This window comes from Anguilla anguilla, chromosome 1 (genome assembly GCF_013347855.1).
Source record: "Anguilla anguilla isolate fAngAng1 chromosome 1, fAngAng1.pri, whole genome shotgun sequence".
NCBI classification, from domain to species: Eukaryota; Metazoa; Chordata; class Actinopteri; order Anguilliformes; family Anguillidae; genus Anguilla; species Anguilla anguilla.
The window spans coordinates 40,937,159-40,953,791 of NC_049201.1; the positions used below are offsets into that span (position 1 = coordinate 40,937,159).

Consider the following 16,633-nt stretch of genomic DNA (forward strand, 5'->3'; position numbering starts at 1 on the left):
GTGCATGAATATGCATGAATGAATACATTCAACTAACCATTTCCAACGGACATCTTTATTAATAACAAATTTGATTTTGTCAGGGGGGGCGCGGGAATGGATCCAAATGCAGAGGGCAAAAAATACAAAACTCCAAAGGGTAGAAAAAACAAAGACTTTACTTAAGAATGGGGAACAAAGGGAACAGAGCCTCGCAGGGCGGCTATAACAAACAAAGAAAAAACTCCAAACACGGGAAACCAAAAAATACAAAACTCCCAAAAAGTGGAGAACAGAGCAGGGAGGGAACAGGCAACAGGCGATGGGCAGGCAAGGAACAGGTAACAAGCGACGGGCAGACGTAAGGCAAGGAAACAGGCAGCAAAAGACAAGCAAGGGGCAGGCAACAAGCAAGCAAGGGGCAGGCAATAGGCAACAAACAAGCAAGGATCCAGCACCTGAGTCAGGGAAAAGGGGGACTTAAATAGACACGACGCAGACGAGACACAGGAGGGCACAATGAACAATCAGGCCACAGAGAGGGAAGGGAACACGAGACAATACGCAACCAATAATAGGGTGATTGAAAACAATAAAACAATTAACAGGACACAAAGCAGAGGTGCCGCCATCTGGCGGCCCAACCAGGAATGACAGGGGGAAGACACAGAACCCTGACAGATTTCAGATGTTCCAGTGGAAAATTGTTTTTCAATGTTAAAACTGAACACTGGGAAACAATAACTCAGATAATATGAAGTGAAGAAACTGTTTCACTAATCTATGGAAATGTTTCTGAATTAGCCTATGTGAGATGCAATGAACTGGCAATAGAATGTAAGCTGTCACAGTATAAGTATAGTATAAGGTGAATTAGTGCTCTGTATGTTCAGACATTGGGCAAATGGGGATTCTGGAATTGTTATTTTTGTATACTATGTGATGTTTACTTTGTTATAATGTTGCTTATTACATTTTAGGTAGTGTTGCGATGCAAATCTCAATGTCAGATTCATGTTTGTACAGGCTACTGTACATGCAACAGCTTGTACTTGGAACTTGCAAGCTATTTTGCAGCTTTCAATGGGCTGGCCATGTGTAAGATATGTGATTGACTATGGGATTGTGGGTTTGCAAAAGAATGAAGTTTATGGGCTATTTCATCAATAGTTGACACTGACTTTGCTAAGCTGTCCCAATTTTCTCCACGCCTCATTGTGCTCTCTTTTCCTCTAGTTGTCTAGTCCCCTCCTTTCCTCCACATAATTCTGGGTAGGAGACAAGTGGTAGGGAGGAGTGGTGAAAAGGAGCTAAGGAGTGAAGGGTAATGGGATGGACCCAGTGTCATCCTCTTACAAGTATGGCAGCTGCCAGGGTCATCGACAAGTTTACACATGAAAAAGACTAGAACACATTACTGCTAGCTTTCACCTTGTTTTTTTATTTTTTTTATTGCAAGTGGTAATTTGCTAACATCTTTGTGAACTGGACATGCCTTAGATTGAGCCCCATTGGATAAAATGTGTTATTTCAATATGCACAGTCCAGGCAGCATACTATGCCATGATTTCCCTGGTAGTGCATTTGTAAGTACTTTCCAACCACTGTGGGTGCTCTTTGAATCATACATTGTTTTTTTATGATACTTTACCAGTTTACCAGGTGCTAAAGTAATCATTTTGTGGATTTCCCTCTTTAGGCATTCAAGCTTAACAAAAGCAGACTGATTTTTAAGACCAAGTTCAAACAAGGGTGTATAGGTGGAAATTAGTTTAAGGTAAATTCTGCCTGTTTCTGTCATTTACATTTTCATATACAAATGTTATTTTATATTTATATTTATATAGCGCATTTTCTAGCAACTCATGAATGCCTCTCATTCACGCACACACTCACACACCAATGGCGCCAACCAGCTCAATTTGTGTTTGGTGTCTTGCACTTTAACACCCCCAGAAGGCTGGGGATCGAACTGACAACTCTCCAGTTGCCAGGCGACAACTCTATTTGTGTGGCCTAGTTAGACAACTACCAAGCTGGTTAGCTAGCCATTGGGCTACAGCTGTTTTAATTTGACAACTAGTGCTCGGATCATGCCTACACCATAATGACATACAGTGTAAACCTTCCAAACCTCACAGAACCAAACTTTAGGTCCACTCCATGTTACAAGCAATAGCAGTAGTGGCAGATTGCATTAGTTTCCAGACACTGCATTTTACCATTTTACCTTGCAAACAGAAGTAATTAATTCTGGTTTTGTTGTTACCAACTCTTGGTGCATCACTGTGTCCCAGAGGTGTGGGAATTATTTTTTATCACCCAAATTTTCATTCATGTACTTGTATGTAAGAATGGATATACCAATCTCTCAGTACAACCTTTCAACTAAATAGTTAATTTCCCACTGCCATTCTTTTTCCAGAGTTCCAGCTTCCTGGTGGCAGATTTTTTAGATGCTCTAAATCTGTTGAAATATCAACTGAATCTGTGACAATTCACACCCTCAAATTATTGATTCTGCTCCATTACATTCAGGGCAAACATAAAAAGTTATGAAAATACCAGGCCCTGGGCCAACTTCACAATATGCACTTCAGCGCACCTAAATGCCAACTACACTTCTGACAGCTGTGATTGTACTGGACCTGGTTTCTGCATCATCTAAATAGGGCCCATGTCTGTCTATCTATTTGTATGTAGATGCCAGCAACCCAATGAAAAATAAATTATTAAAGACATGAAATCCATGCATGTCAGCAAGCTAAGCAAAACACATAGGAACTGATATATTACATCACATACATAGATATGAGATGATAAATATGACAACACACATCTATATATACATACTGATGTGCATTAATACACTCACATACAAACACACACAAACACACACACGTGTGTGGTATATGTAAATGGGAGGCACAACGTATACTGAAAGCATATGTTTCTGCAGGAGTGTTGTTCCTGATTTAATTAAGCATGTCCCAACACATTCAGGGTTGCGAACACAAATGCTGGGCAGCCCTAGTTTCCTATAATTATGGTTAGCATACCTATACGTCTAGGTTAAATAATTTCAAGACCTTGTTTTTAGGAATTAAAATTATTACTTGTTTAAAAACTCCTTGAGTATATAGTGCATTGCCTGTGTTTTAAAAACAAAATGTTTTACTTGTTTTCATTGGTATATTACCACACACGCACACGCACACGCACGCACACACACACACACACACACACAAAGCAATATAGACTAATTCAAGTTAAGCAACAGATACGTTCTCCAAATAGATTTTACCCCAAATAGCACCCCATGAACGACAGCCTTTGGTCAGTCATGATTCAGATGTTAGCTAATATCTCCGTAAATGGAATCGTATAGCTCCACCCCTGTCTTCCTTTGCAAGAGGCCAGCAGTATTCTTCACGTCTCCGTGCATCACCGTGGTAGCAACCGTCGCCAAGCATAGAAATAAAACTACAGGTAGGATACACACTCACATCCAGTCATCTTGAGGAAAAGCTGCAAAGTTCATTCGAGATTAGGCTACTGTGCCTCCGGAATGCGATTTATTGCGCTTGCGACGTTCGTTCAATATCCATGTCAAAAGTAGTGAAGAGGACTGCGACACAAAGGGAACCGCACAGGTAACTTTGCTCCCTAATATTCGTTGTTTTGAACAGCGTAAATAGACTGAGCGGCATTAGTCAGACAGCTTATTTTAAAATTCTTGATATCAGTAAAAATGTAACACTCGCAGTAGGCTACAACACGTGAGTAAGCAACGATATGCTTGTTGTGGCTATCCTTTATAATAGCTTAGTCTCTGCACTGTTGCGTTGTCGTAAACAGAAAACTTTAAAATTGTGAAACCGGTATTTTAGTTTGTGCGTATAAAATATTAGGCGAAATATTGCAATTATTTCGTAACAGTGGATGAGAACACATGCGAGTGTTTACGAGATTATTGCCAGTAGCCTATTCGACTTCGTGATTTGTGGTTTATTTTAATACTACATTTTTGTATTCCGTGTTGGTACAACGTTCGCTGGGTTTATTTACTAAATAGCTAACCATTTCCCATGCAGTCTCGTCGTGTTAAACGAAAATCCAAATTAAGCAAAATCCTGTTAGTAACATTGCAATTAGGGGACCTGAAATAACATGTCATGTAAAGACTGTTCGGAGGCGACGTTTGCGGGAGTTGCCGCGTACTGATGAGCACAGACTCTACGGCAATCACTTTTCTTCACACATAGCTTACTGTTGACCAATTAGTGACGACAAAGCCTCTATTTATCTATGGGATTGATAGTGAATATGCCATTCTGTGGGTCAATAAAGGTGAACGATGTGCTCTCGCGTAAATGTTCTTTGCTTCCCAATAATCCGGATGATTGTTGTTTTACAGCATATTCTACACAGTGTAGTAGTCATCCTTTAAACGTTTTGTTGTTGAAGGTGTTGCCTGAAGTAAAGCCAATACATGTAATAGAAAATCGCGGGGAGATTTGGCCATCAGTTTACTCTTTGTGTCTAAAGTGACTCACCTTTAAGTTTTTTTTTTTTAATTACTGATTGGGTAAATGGTAGAAATTGCTGCAGATACTATAACATTTTGTCATTATTTAAAGTTTAAAATTATTAGTGTACACATCTTGTCAGTGCGTGTTTCTCACCAGAGGGGGGCAGTCTGAAAACCTGACGGTATGCAATCTGATATGCAGCGAGAAGCAGGTCCGTTTTACAGGCGGAATTAATAAATATGCGCCCTGCTTTTGAGGCTAGAGTAGGCTACACATCAATTGGATATGGTTAAAAAGCGAGAAAATGGCTATCCATAAAACTGAGAGAAAACAATATAACACAGAAAACATACAATGCCGTGAAAAAGTATTTGCCCCCTTCCTGATTTCCTGTATTATTGCATATTTGTCACACTGAATGGTTTCAGATCTTTAGACAAAAAGTAATATTAGCCAAAGTGAACATGAGTAAACAAAAAACACATTTAAAAAATTATTTGTTTAATGAAAAAAATTACCAAAGACCCACATCATCCATGTGAAAAAATAATGTCTGTGGATGTGCAGGTGGTTAACTACTACCCAGCATAACCGAAACACCTTCTAGCATATTGTAAAAAATAAAAATAAAAAATAAAAATTTGATTTAAGTTGACTAAAATATAATGTGGAGTTAAATTGATATTTAAATTGAGTCAATGTTTTAAAATGAGTGAAAGGGACTAATTACATGGTGAGTCAACTTACAATTCATTTTCATGTCAATCAGTCGCAAATGAACATCTTTTATTGTGATGGCAAAGTGATTCAGCTTGTTTGTACAAAATACTGTACCATGTGGAGTTATAACTTGATATTTAAATTACGTCATCTGCCCAAAGTTAGTGCAACTGACTCAACTTCTTGACTGAACTTACAATTCATGTTTATATCAGATATAATAGCAGGGTGATATATAAGCATATGAGTTACAGTTGATCTGTCATTAAATAACTGGAGGTAAGGTGACCATAGAGTATAGGGATGGTCCATTTATCTATCATCTATACCCGCTTATCCTGAGCAGGGTTGCGATGGGTGCTGGAGCCTATCCCAGCATGCATTGGGCGAGAGGCAGGAATACACCCTGGACAGGCCGCCAATCTATTGCAAGACACACACCATTCACTCACACACTCATATCTATGGGCAGTCCAATTAGCCTTACCTGCATGTCTTTGGACTGTGGGAGGAAACCGGAGTACCCAAACGAAAACCATGTGGACACGGGCCCCAAGTCAAGATTCTTTTGTGAGATCCTTGCTTTGAGGCGACAGTGCTAGCCACTGCACCACTGTGTCACCCCGTATAGGGATGGTGAGTTTCAATAATTTCTCAGATCGAGTGATCGTATAATGTGCTCGATTCCGAATCGACTCCTAACAAGGGGAAAATCTATTTTTATAAAGCATCTATGGCACCACTCATTGTATAGAAAATGCATGCACGCATATCAACACACATCACTAACCAAGTTGTTACGTCATAATGAAGTGTTAATGGCATACTATGCAGGATTTTTTAGCCTTGCTGTGGTCTTGTCTTTACACTCACCCGAGTACCCGACTTCAGCCATCTAGCTACCTAACACAGCTAGCCTGATAGCTAGATGTAACGTTACTTCTAGGTGCAACAGAAAACATGGCATTTTCTTGTTGTGTGTCATGCCCAGAAATGTCCCAAACACATTTTAGAAGAAGGAATACAGGCAGAGGAGCACTTATTCAGCAAATGTGCAGAAACACAGAGACTGCCATGATTGATGACTGAACATGGTTTGTTTTATTTTTTACATTACATTACATTACAGGCATTTAGCAGACGCTCTTATCCAGAGCGACTTACACAACTTTTTACATAGCACTTTACATTGTATCCATTTATACAGCTGGATATATACTGAAGCAATGCAGGTTAAGTACCTTGCTCAAGGGTACAACGGCAGTGTCCTTACCCGGGAATCGAACCTACGACCTTTCGGTTACAAGCCCAGTTCCTTACCCACTGTGCCACACTATATGGTATGGGACATAGCTCAGGAGGTAAGAGCGGTTGCCTGGCAGTCGGAGGGTTGCCGGTTCGATCCCCCCAACCTGGGTATGTCGAAGTGTCCCTGAGCAAGACACCTAACCCCTAATTTCTCTGGTGAATGCAAGGCATCAATTGTAAAGCGCTTTGGATAAAAGCGCTATATAAATGCAGTCCATATTTGCTGGAATACTTAAGTAATGTTTCCATTGTAATGGAATCACATATTTTGAAATGCATTGTTTTCATGACAATTGACTGAAGTAGTAAATTCGGATAACTCAGATAATTTCCCTCAGCACAGGGAATTCAAACTGCATAGGCTAATGCTCAGCCCTACGGACATTATCCTGCTTATACAACGACACACCAACAAAATCAAAATGTGTCTAAAAATATATATTTGCTTTATTTGGCTCATATTAGATGAATAAAGATCCTCTATTTTAATGTGTTTTTTCTTTTTCACATACTGTATGATAAATTAATAAATAGAGCTGTTACAACACATACCTTTACATGCATAGCCTTTATGAGAAAATAAAAAAGATTGAGTAGGGACATATCTCAATGAATAATCAATCAACATAGTACCCATCCCTAGCAAAGATATATATACAGTGATATCATGATATCATATCACATTTGGGACAAAGACATTTTTCATCTTCTTCTTCCTTATTGTTTTGAGGGACTAGTTGCATCACGTTTTCTCTTCAGCATATGAAACGCATGTTCAATTGAATTCAGTTCAATAATTTTCTAACTTTAGGATTTGAAAAACTCATTTTTTTGCTTTAGAAAAGTAATACAAGTGGGATTATGCATGTGGGAAATAAAAACATGTGGCAGGACTACTTTATGGGAGGAACACAACTGGAAGGTGCTCAATTTGGAAATGACTTGGGAGTAATAATTGATCTAAGCCTTTCAGGTTCTAGGCACTGTGTTGTAGCAGTAAAAAAGGATATATTGTTAAACATTTTGAGTATAAATCCAAGGAAGTTGTACTTATCTTATACAATTCCTTCGTCAGACTGTCACATTCCGTTCCACAACTATCCTTTAGAATTGTTGTGAAGTGATGGCATGAGTATAGAGATATAGAGGCTTTAGTAAAGGTTCAAAGAAGGGCAACCAAACTGATTCCTGGTATGAAAGATAAAAGTTAAGATTAAGGAAAGATTAAGATGCTTAGGGGCATTATTTACTAAGTATTTGTGGGGCTTTTAAAGACACTAATGAGACAAATAGCCTTTTCATGTATTTACTAAAGTGCTGCATCAGAGGTTTGCAATGGTAAAATGAGAGAAATGCAGAATCCCTTAAATTGTGTGTGGGTTAATGCATGTGTATTTTAAGGCTTTCTGAAGTTAACAAAAATATGGAAAGAGGGAATGTAAATGCATATGACCTGCTAGAGCTGATTTACCATGAAACTATGGAGCCTAGCACTATAAATTTTACTTCAAACAGCTTTAAAATGTTGGTAGTCTAGTCATTAGTCATGTCACTTACATTCATTTCTTAAAGAGTAATTGCACTTACTGTTTCAGCCTGGCTCCGCCTACTACACAATTCTAAAAAATGCATCCTGGGGTGGGTGGAGTGGGTGTGTCCATCTCATTTGCATAAAGTATTCTGTATGGAAATTATGTGTACAGCGTAGGCTCATGAAACTCAAACTGTCAAACAAGGCATTGCAGATCAAATATGAACCAAGATTCTGCAATTACATGGCCTATTTCTCACCTCATATGTTTTTATATATATATTTTAGTGGACTGTCGAGGTGGAATATGAATATGAGAGAGTTTATGAACGGCCCGCCATATTTCTCCAGTATGAAAAGTGTAGGGCCAAAACCAATCTAGCCAGTTAGGTGCCAGTAGTGTTCTATCGTATTAAAAAGTAAACGGACAGTTTTTTTGGGGCAACAATTTTCCAACTGGACATCTTGATTGATATCTACATGACGTAGTAGTATCTTTACAGAGATACTGAGATGTTATGATTGGGTCAGGGCCAGAGTAGAACACAGAAAGCATTTTCCAAACATTAGAGGTCAGCACCAAGATGTTTTTTAACTATTTTTTCCAATAAAAAGATATTATTTCAGAAATGTTGATATGACGGCATAGATTAAAATGTTTCATAATAAAGTAGGCATACAAACACGTTTACAGCCTTAAAAAGTGATGTAGGGTGTAATTATCCTTTAATCGAGTTTAATACAATTAAACTCAAGGTACACAGTTTGGTGTATCGTAACTGTACATTCATACCACCTAGTTGGTATAACTGTATCAGAGGTGCAGAATAATTGTAACAGTAAATTAAAATGCCCTATAATGTGCGTACGCAGTTTTTTTTTCTTCTGCACATATTAATTTTCATCAAGGAAACACATTTTCAGTGGTAACCTGAGACCAGCCACAGCCTCAGATTATGAAGCATGGGGCTTTATTCATGAAAAATGATGAAACATTGACTCACAGGCAACTTCATAACTTACCGTTCAGTAAATTGTGGCAATTTGCAAATGAGGAAATAACCCGGCCAGACAAACTGATCTGGTGTGTGCTTATTATAAATACTTAAAAAGTAGAGCACGTTGATTTGTAAAATGAGTTTCTTTAATAAATATGAAATACCATTTAAAATGCCTAAGGTCTCCCCTAAGGGACAATGCATGTAGATGTTTTTCAACACCATCTAGTATTCCTAATCTCCAAATCTGAAGCACTCTCCTTGACCTCTCTGGGTACCAACCCTCTTGTTTTCTCTTTAGATGGCATTCTGTGAACATGTAACAGCAAAACACACATTGTTTGTTATAGCAACTTAGATAGGAACAGTTGAGAGATGGTGACTCTGGAGATAGTTGGCTATTGGGTATGGGATTAAACAATTTAAAATATTAAAACTGTGTTCTGATGTTTGTAGTAATGAGCTGTGTTAACATTGGTGATAGGGGCTATTCATTGCATCCATCGATCCTGACACCCATCCAAAACCAGACCAGAGATGGAACGATACAACAGTGTTGCTTTCCCGCCATGTGAAAGACGCATCTTAAATACTGGCAGTGTATTTAAATTAACTTGCAGTGGCTGTGCATATTTACATTACCAATTTTAGTAAATTGAAGTAGAATTTTGCAGCACTGACGGTAATTTGTGACATGCTTTGTAAATATCAATCAATCAAATCAATCAAATTTTATTTATAGAGCACATTTCATACAAGTGATGCAGCTCAATGTGCTGTACATAAAAATAAGAAAGAAGTAATTAAAAAGTGTTACAGTGGAGAAAATAGAAAACAGTACAAACAGTACAAAGAGATACCAAAAACATTATACCGAGAGAGCTAAATAAAACAAAATAAAAATGAATACAATTAAATTTAAAAATTTTAAATTCAGAATTTAACATTTTAAAAGTTTAAAAATCGGGGGCATATAAGAGCATTCTATGTAAAGGCCATGCTAAAGAGGTATGTTTTTAATTTCCGTTTAAAACCATCTACTATTTCTGTGTTCCTCAGATCCTCTGGCAGGGTGTTCCAACGGCTGGGGGCATAGAAGCTAAAAGCTGCCTCCCCAGCCTTTTTAGTCTTTACTTTTGGAACAACCAGAAGGCCGGTACCAGAGGATCTAAGGGACCTGGTGGGTTCATACCTTTGAAGCATGTCAGACATGTACTCAGGTGCTGAACCATTTAGGGATTTGTAAACTAATAAAATAATTTTAAAATCAGTTCTAAAACTGACAGGAAGTTAATGTAAAGATTTTAAAATAGGTGTCATATGTGCTCTCTTCCTGTTCCTGGTCAGAACTTGTGCTGCTGAATTTTGTATGAGTAATCGACCAATAGTTTTTTTGGGGAGGCCAGAAAAAAGCATTACTATAATCAAGCTTGCTATTAATAAAAGCATGTACTAGTTTCTCTGAATCAGACTGTGAAATAAAACCCTGCACCATGGCAATGTTTTTTAGGTGATAAAAAGCTGATTTAGTGACATTTCTAACATGGGCTTCAAAATTAAGGTCGGCATCCATGATTACTCCCAGGTTTGTAACTTGATGTTTGCTCTTCAGTGACAGAGATTCTAGATAGACAGAGATTTTTTCTCTTTGAGCCTTTGCTCCTATAATAAGTATCTGTTTTTTCTGTATTTAATTGTAAAATACATCCAAATTTATATAATTAATGCACCTGATCAAGGAGTTCACAGGGCTCATGTCCCCAGGTGATATGGAGATATAAAGTTATTACATTACATTACATTACAGGCATTTGGCAGACGCTCTTATCCAGAGCGATGTACAACAAAGTGTATAATCATAACCAGGAACAAGTATGACGAAAACCCTAGAGAGAAGTACCGGTCCAAGTGCAGGGAACAACCGCATAGTTCAACTTGGACCCTGAAGGTTAAACTGATTAACACTAACACAACGAGAACGGCAACAACGCAGTCTATGGAAAAAATACAAGCAGTAGTTAAGACAGTTAATGCACCTAAGTCACCTACGAAACAGCTGCCTAGGTACAACCCTAAGCTTACAGTCATTTACAGGGGGGTAGGGAGGGATGGGGAGAGGTGCAGCCTGAAGAGGTGAGTCTTCAGTCGTCGCTTGAAATTGGTCAGTGTCTGAGCTGTTCTGACCTCCACGGGGAGGTCATTCCACCATCGTGGGGCCAGAACAGACAGGAGACGTGTTCTGGAAGTGCAGGTGCGAAGAGGGGGTGGTGCCTGGCGTCCTGAGGTAGCAGAACGGAGGGATCTGGTTGGCATGTAGGGTTTGAATATCTTGTGGAGGTATGCTGGGGCTGATCCCTTGACTGCCTGGTATGATAGGACCAATGTTTTAAATTTGATGCGAGCTATAACAGGCAGCCAGTGGAGGAGTGTCGTGGGAGTGTCTGGGGAGGTTGAAGACCAGACGAGCTGCAGCATTCTGAATGAGTTGCAGGGGTCTGGTGGCAGATGCCGGTAGTCCGGCCAGAAGAGAGTTGCAGTAGTCCAGGCGGGATAGAACCATTGCTTGGACCAGGAGCTGGGTTGAGTAGGTGGTGAGAAAGGGGCGGATTCTCCGGATGTTATACAGGAAAAATCTGCATGCCCGGCTTACTGCTGCGATGTTCTTGGAGAGGGACAGCCTGTTGTCCATCACCACTCCGAGATTCTTGGCACAGGGTGATGATGTAACTAAGGTGTCCCCTAGGGAAATGGAAAAGTCGAGGAGGGGAGAGGATAGAGCAGGAATAAAGATTAGCTCCGTCTTTCCCGGGTTGAGCTTCAGGTGGTGATTGTCCAGTTATGTGTCATCCGCATAGCTGTGAAAATGTATGTTATGTTTTCTAATGACATTCCCAAGAGGGAGCATGTACAAGTTGAAGAGGACTGGCCCTAGAATGGACCCCTGAGGAATACCACACAGTATATCAACTTTCTCCGAGGTATGATCACCTAGTGAGGTAAAGAAGTTGCACCCGGTTAGATATGTCCTAAACCAGTTTAAAACTGTACCTGAGAGGCCAACCCAATTTTGAAGTCTATCTATTAGAATTTCATAGTCAACAGTATCAAAAGCTGTGCTCAAATCCAAGAGCACGAGAACAGAGAGCTTATTTGAATCAGTATCCATTCTTAGGTCATTTACCATTGCATTACATTACATTTATTTGGCAGACGCTTTTATCCAAAGCGATGTACAAAAAGTGCATTTCATGGTCATAGACAACTGCTAAACACAGGTTCAGTAAGGTACAATACTTATTTTGTACAGCTATTTCTAGCCAAGAACACAGTTTAGTTCACACAGACCTATTCAGACCTAACCTCTGCAAAGCCAACTAGGCAGAAGAATAAGCTACAGTATTAGGACAAATACAAATTACCAAGAAGTGCTGGGATGGGGCAACTTGTAACAAGTGGGGTGGGGGGGGGGGGGGATTTAGAGTGAAATATACAGCGTGGTGGTGGTTAGTCTAGGTATAGTCTGAAGAGATGAGTCTTCAGGCTACGGCGGAAGATGGATAGTGAGGGGGAGGTTCGGAGAGGGACGGGGAGTTCGTTCCACCACTGGGGAGCTAGGGTGGAGAAGCTCTGTGATCCCTTTGGGCGGGTGGGAAGGGTTACAAGGCGCCCTGCTGCCGCAGAGCGGAGTGGTCGAGCAGGCACATAGAATCGAGTCATGCCCTGCAAGTAGATGGGGGCTGTCCTGTTGGCAGCAGTGTAGGCAAGGGTCAGGGCTTTGAACCGGATCCTGGCAGCGACCGGTAGCCAGTGGAGTGATCGCAGCAGAGGAGTGACGTGGGAGAATTTGGGAAGGTTGTAGATGAGTCGAGCAGCGGAATTCTGAATCATCTATAGTGGCTGTATGGCACAAGCTGGCAGGCTTGCAAGGAGAGAGTTGCAGTAATCAAGGCGAGAGGTCACCGTAGCCTGGACGAGCAGCTGGGTGGAGTGCGTCGTCAGGTATGGTCGAATCCTTCTGATGTTGTACAGAAGGAATCTGCAGGACCGTGATGTTGCCTTGATGTGCTCCTTGATGTCCAGTTGGTCATCCAGGACCACCCCCAAGCTCTTGGCAGAGTGAGAGGCAGTCACTGTGGTGCCATCAACCGTGATTGAGAGCTCACGAAGTAAGGAGGTCTTGCACGGGAAGAGCAGCTCAGTTTTGTTGAGGTTGAGCTTCAGATGGTGGCTGGCCATCCAGGTGGAGATGTCAGCCAGGCAGGAAGATATCTTATCATTGACCTGTGTGGCCGAGGGGGGGAAAGAAAAGAAGAGTTGTGTGTCATCTGCATAACAATGGTAGGAGAATCCATGTGAATTAATAACTGAACCAAGAGATCTGGTGTATAAGGAGAACAGCAGAGGACCCAGTACAGATCCCTGCGGCACTCCCGTAACAAGGGGATGAGAAGCAGAGGCAGACCCCTTCCAGGTGACCTGGTAGGACCTATCTGCAAGATAGGAAGCGAACCAAGACAGGGCAGTCCTGGCGATGCACATCCCAGCCAAGGTGGAGAGGAGTATTTTATAGTTGACCGTGTCGAAAGCTGCAGACAGGTCAAGAAGGATCAGGACAGAGGAGAGGCGTGAGGCTCTTGCAGTGGCAAGTGCCTCCGTCACAGCTAGGAGCGCAGTCTCTGTTGAGTGCCCGGATCGGAAGCCAGACTGGTGAGGGTCTAGCAGGTTGTTCTGATGGAGAAAAGAGGTTAGTTGTTTAAGAACTGCTCGTTCAAGGGTTTTGGACAGAAAGGGTAGAAGCGATACGGGTCAATAATTCATTACATCGGAGGGGTCTGAGGTGGGTTTTTTGAGAAGTGGGGTAACACGAGCCATCTTAAAATCAGAGGGAACATGACCAGAGGAAAGTGAAGAATTAATAATGGAGGACAGATAGGGAAGGAACTCGCTGGAAATGGATTGGAGAACTGTAGATGGGATGGGGTCAAGTGGACAGGTGGTTGCACGATGAGAGGTGATGAGTTGTAGTACATCGGAATCCTCTAGCATCTCAAAGGAGGTCAGTGTGGCTGTGGGTTTATCCCGGCGGGTTGGGGGGCTCACTGGATGGGCGAAGGAGTTCCGGATTGTAGCCACCTTTCCTTCAAAGGTGGCCAGAAAGTCATCTGCGGAAAGGGAAGAGGGAGGTGGGGGTGGAGGAGGAATGAGGAGGGAAGAGAAGGTGGAGAATAGTTTGCGTGGATTAGAGGCACATGCACTGATCTTAGATTGGAAAAATGAGGCTTTAGCTGACGTGAGGGCAGATGTGAAATTTGCCAGCAGGGTATGATATGCAGTCAGGTCATCAGAGGATCGGGATTTCCTCCACTTCCTCTCTGCAGCCCGCAGTGATGTTCTGCTGGAGCGTAGTGACTCAGTCAGCAATGGGCAGGGGGGTGAGGAGCGTGCTGGTTTGGAGACAAGAGGACAAAGTGAGTCGAGGGACTGGGAGAGGTAGGAGTTGAAGGTGGAGGTAGCAAGACCACCTTAACAAGTGATGTATCTGTACTATGGTGGGCACGAAAATCAGACTAGAAATTCTCTAAAATATAATTTGCATTAAGATAGTCGTTTAGTTGCTTAAAAACCACCTTTTCAAGGATTTTGCTGCGAAAAGGAAGGTTTGAAATGGGCCTATAATTGCTTATTTCTGAAGAATCAAGATTACTCTTCTTCAGAAGTGGCTTTACCATAGCAGTTTTAAGTGCATATGGGAAGGTACCAGTTTGTAGAGAACAGTTCATAATAGTCTGCACTGCTAGGCAGTCTGCTAGGCAGCTAAAAACAGTTTTTAAAAAAGTACTTGGAATGGCGTCAAGGGGGCAGTTCGGAGATTTAAGCTGGGATAGTACTTTCCCAATCAAATCAGAATCAACCGTATAAAAATGGTCCATACTGCTCTCACATGGTGTAGAAGGGAATTCGACTTCATCTGACCCAGTCTGAGTGATGCTAAGTCTAATGTTAGTTATCTTATCTCAAAAAAAAGCAGCAAACTCGTCACATTTCGATGTAGAGAAAAGGTCACAAGGAATTTTAGAGGGGGGTTTTATCAAGCTATCTATACTAGAAAAAATAATTTTTGCATCGTCTTTGTGATTGTTAATAATTTCTGAGAGAAAAAGGATTGCCTGGCATATTTCGTTTCGCTGTTGTAGCTACTGAGTTTATCTTTATAGATATCTAAGTGTAACTGCAGTTTTGTTTTTCTCCATTGACGCTCTGCCCTGTGACATTCTCTTTTTAGCCATCTTATTTTTCACCGTTCCTCCATGGAGCTTTCTGTTTACCAGACACTATCTTCGTTTTCAGTGGGGCAGTAATATCAATAATTTCCCTTAGTTTAGAATTAAAATTATTCACTAAATCATCACAAGAGGAAGATAAAACAGGGAGAGGTGAGTTTGCTACATAATTCATAAAAGTATCAGCACCCCGGAGTTTAGGTAGCGCCTTTTGATTACACGCTTCGTGTTTACAGGGTTACTAGCCAATATGACATCGAGGAATACGCAGAAATGGTCAGACATAGCTACGTCAAGCTACAAGTTTAGTAAAAGGAGATTTAGGGGTGATTTGGTTGAGGCCAAATTACAATAGATTCTTCAAGTTGTGTTCTGTTAGTAGAACCAGGAGGCATAAATTAGTGATGGGCTTTCCAGTTCCTTTCAGGGTCACGAATCCTTTCACTCTGTTCCCTAAAAGGATTCATTCCTGGATTCATTCACCGGTTCCTTCGTTCCCGACATTGACTTCTGACTTTTCGTTCCCTGACTCCAGTTCCTAGTGAACGAGAACCAGAGTCATGCAGTGACTGATTCCGTCTTCAGGCTCTAGTTCCTAATGAAAGAAATAGGACACTGTGCTTTTTATGTGAATTTAATTTCAGATTTACACTCTTTGTCTTCATAATTTTTGGCTATTCTAATTTTTTGACCCGTAATTCACAGATTCTACTGTATGCCGTGCCGTGCGTTACTGCAGCGGGATTATCGGATATGATTATACATGTCTTGGTTATAGCTTTTTTATTTGCTTTGGGTAAATGCTTTGGTTTCCCACATCATACATTAATGGACTCTTTTGTTCACAGTTTATTTAGGCTACATCGTGCAAATAAGAGAGTAGACTACTCATAGCGTATAGCATTTCTCAGATTTAACTGCGCTAACCAACTAGTGCAAGCAAATAGCTTGTTATTCCATAGGTCCACTCATAACTCAGGAAAGTTTGTCAATGCAATATCAAGGCATTGGTGGAGGAAGACAGAACTGCCGCCACTTGTGTTAAACATGTTCTATTTCCAGACCCGAATTCAAGGAATCAGAATGTCCAGTTCCTACACGGATTCGGTCCCCACTGCTTTCAGTTCAGGAACTGAACTGTTGCTGCTTTGGTCACACCAACGGGAGGGGCTGAGAGCAAAGCATGCCCTGCTCAAGCGGATCAATTTTGTCGTTAGTTAATGGCTACTACAGACAACAGAGCCCAATGGTGAAAAATGGTTAAATAGGAGGAGTAGCTGCAGC

General features: G+C 41.0%; 1 protein-coding gene across 3 annotated transcripts in view; it reads left to right on the forward strand.

Annotated features, from left to right (window-relative positions):
* The first annotated feature begins 3,250 nt into the window (after positions 1–3,250).
* vwc2 (von Willebrand factor C domain containing 2) overlaps positions 3,251–16,633 on the forward strand; it is a 90,128-nt gene continuing 76,745 nt past the window's right edge. The window contains exon 1 of one of the 3 annotated variants that reach the window (XM_035403028.1): positions 3,251–3,632. The gene's annotated coding sequence lies outside the window, so the exon portion shown is untranslated. The remainder of the gene's footprint in view (positions 3,633–16,633) is intronic. The other 2 variants (XM_035403019.1, XM_035403016.1) reach the window with 2 other exon arrangements.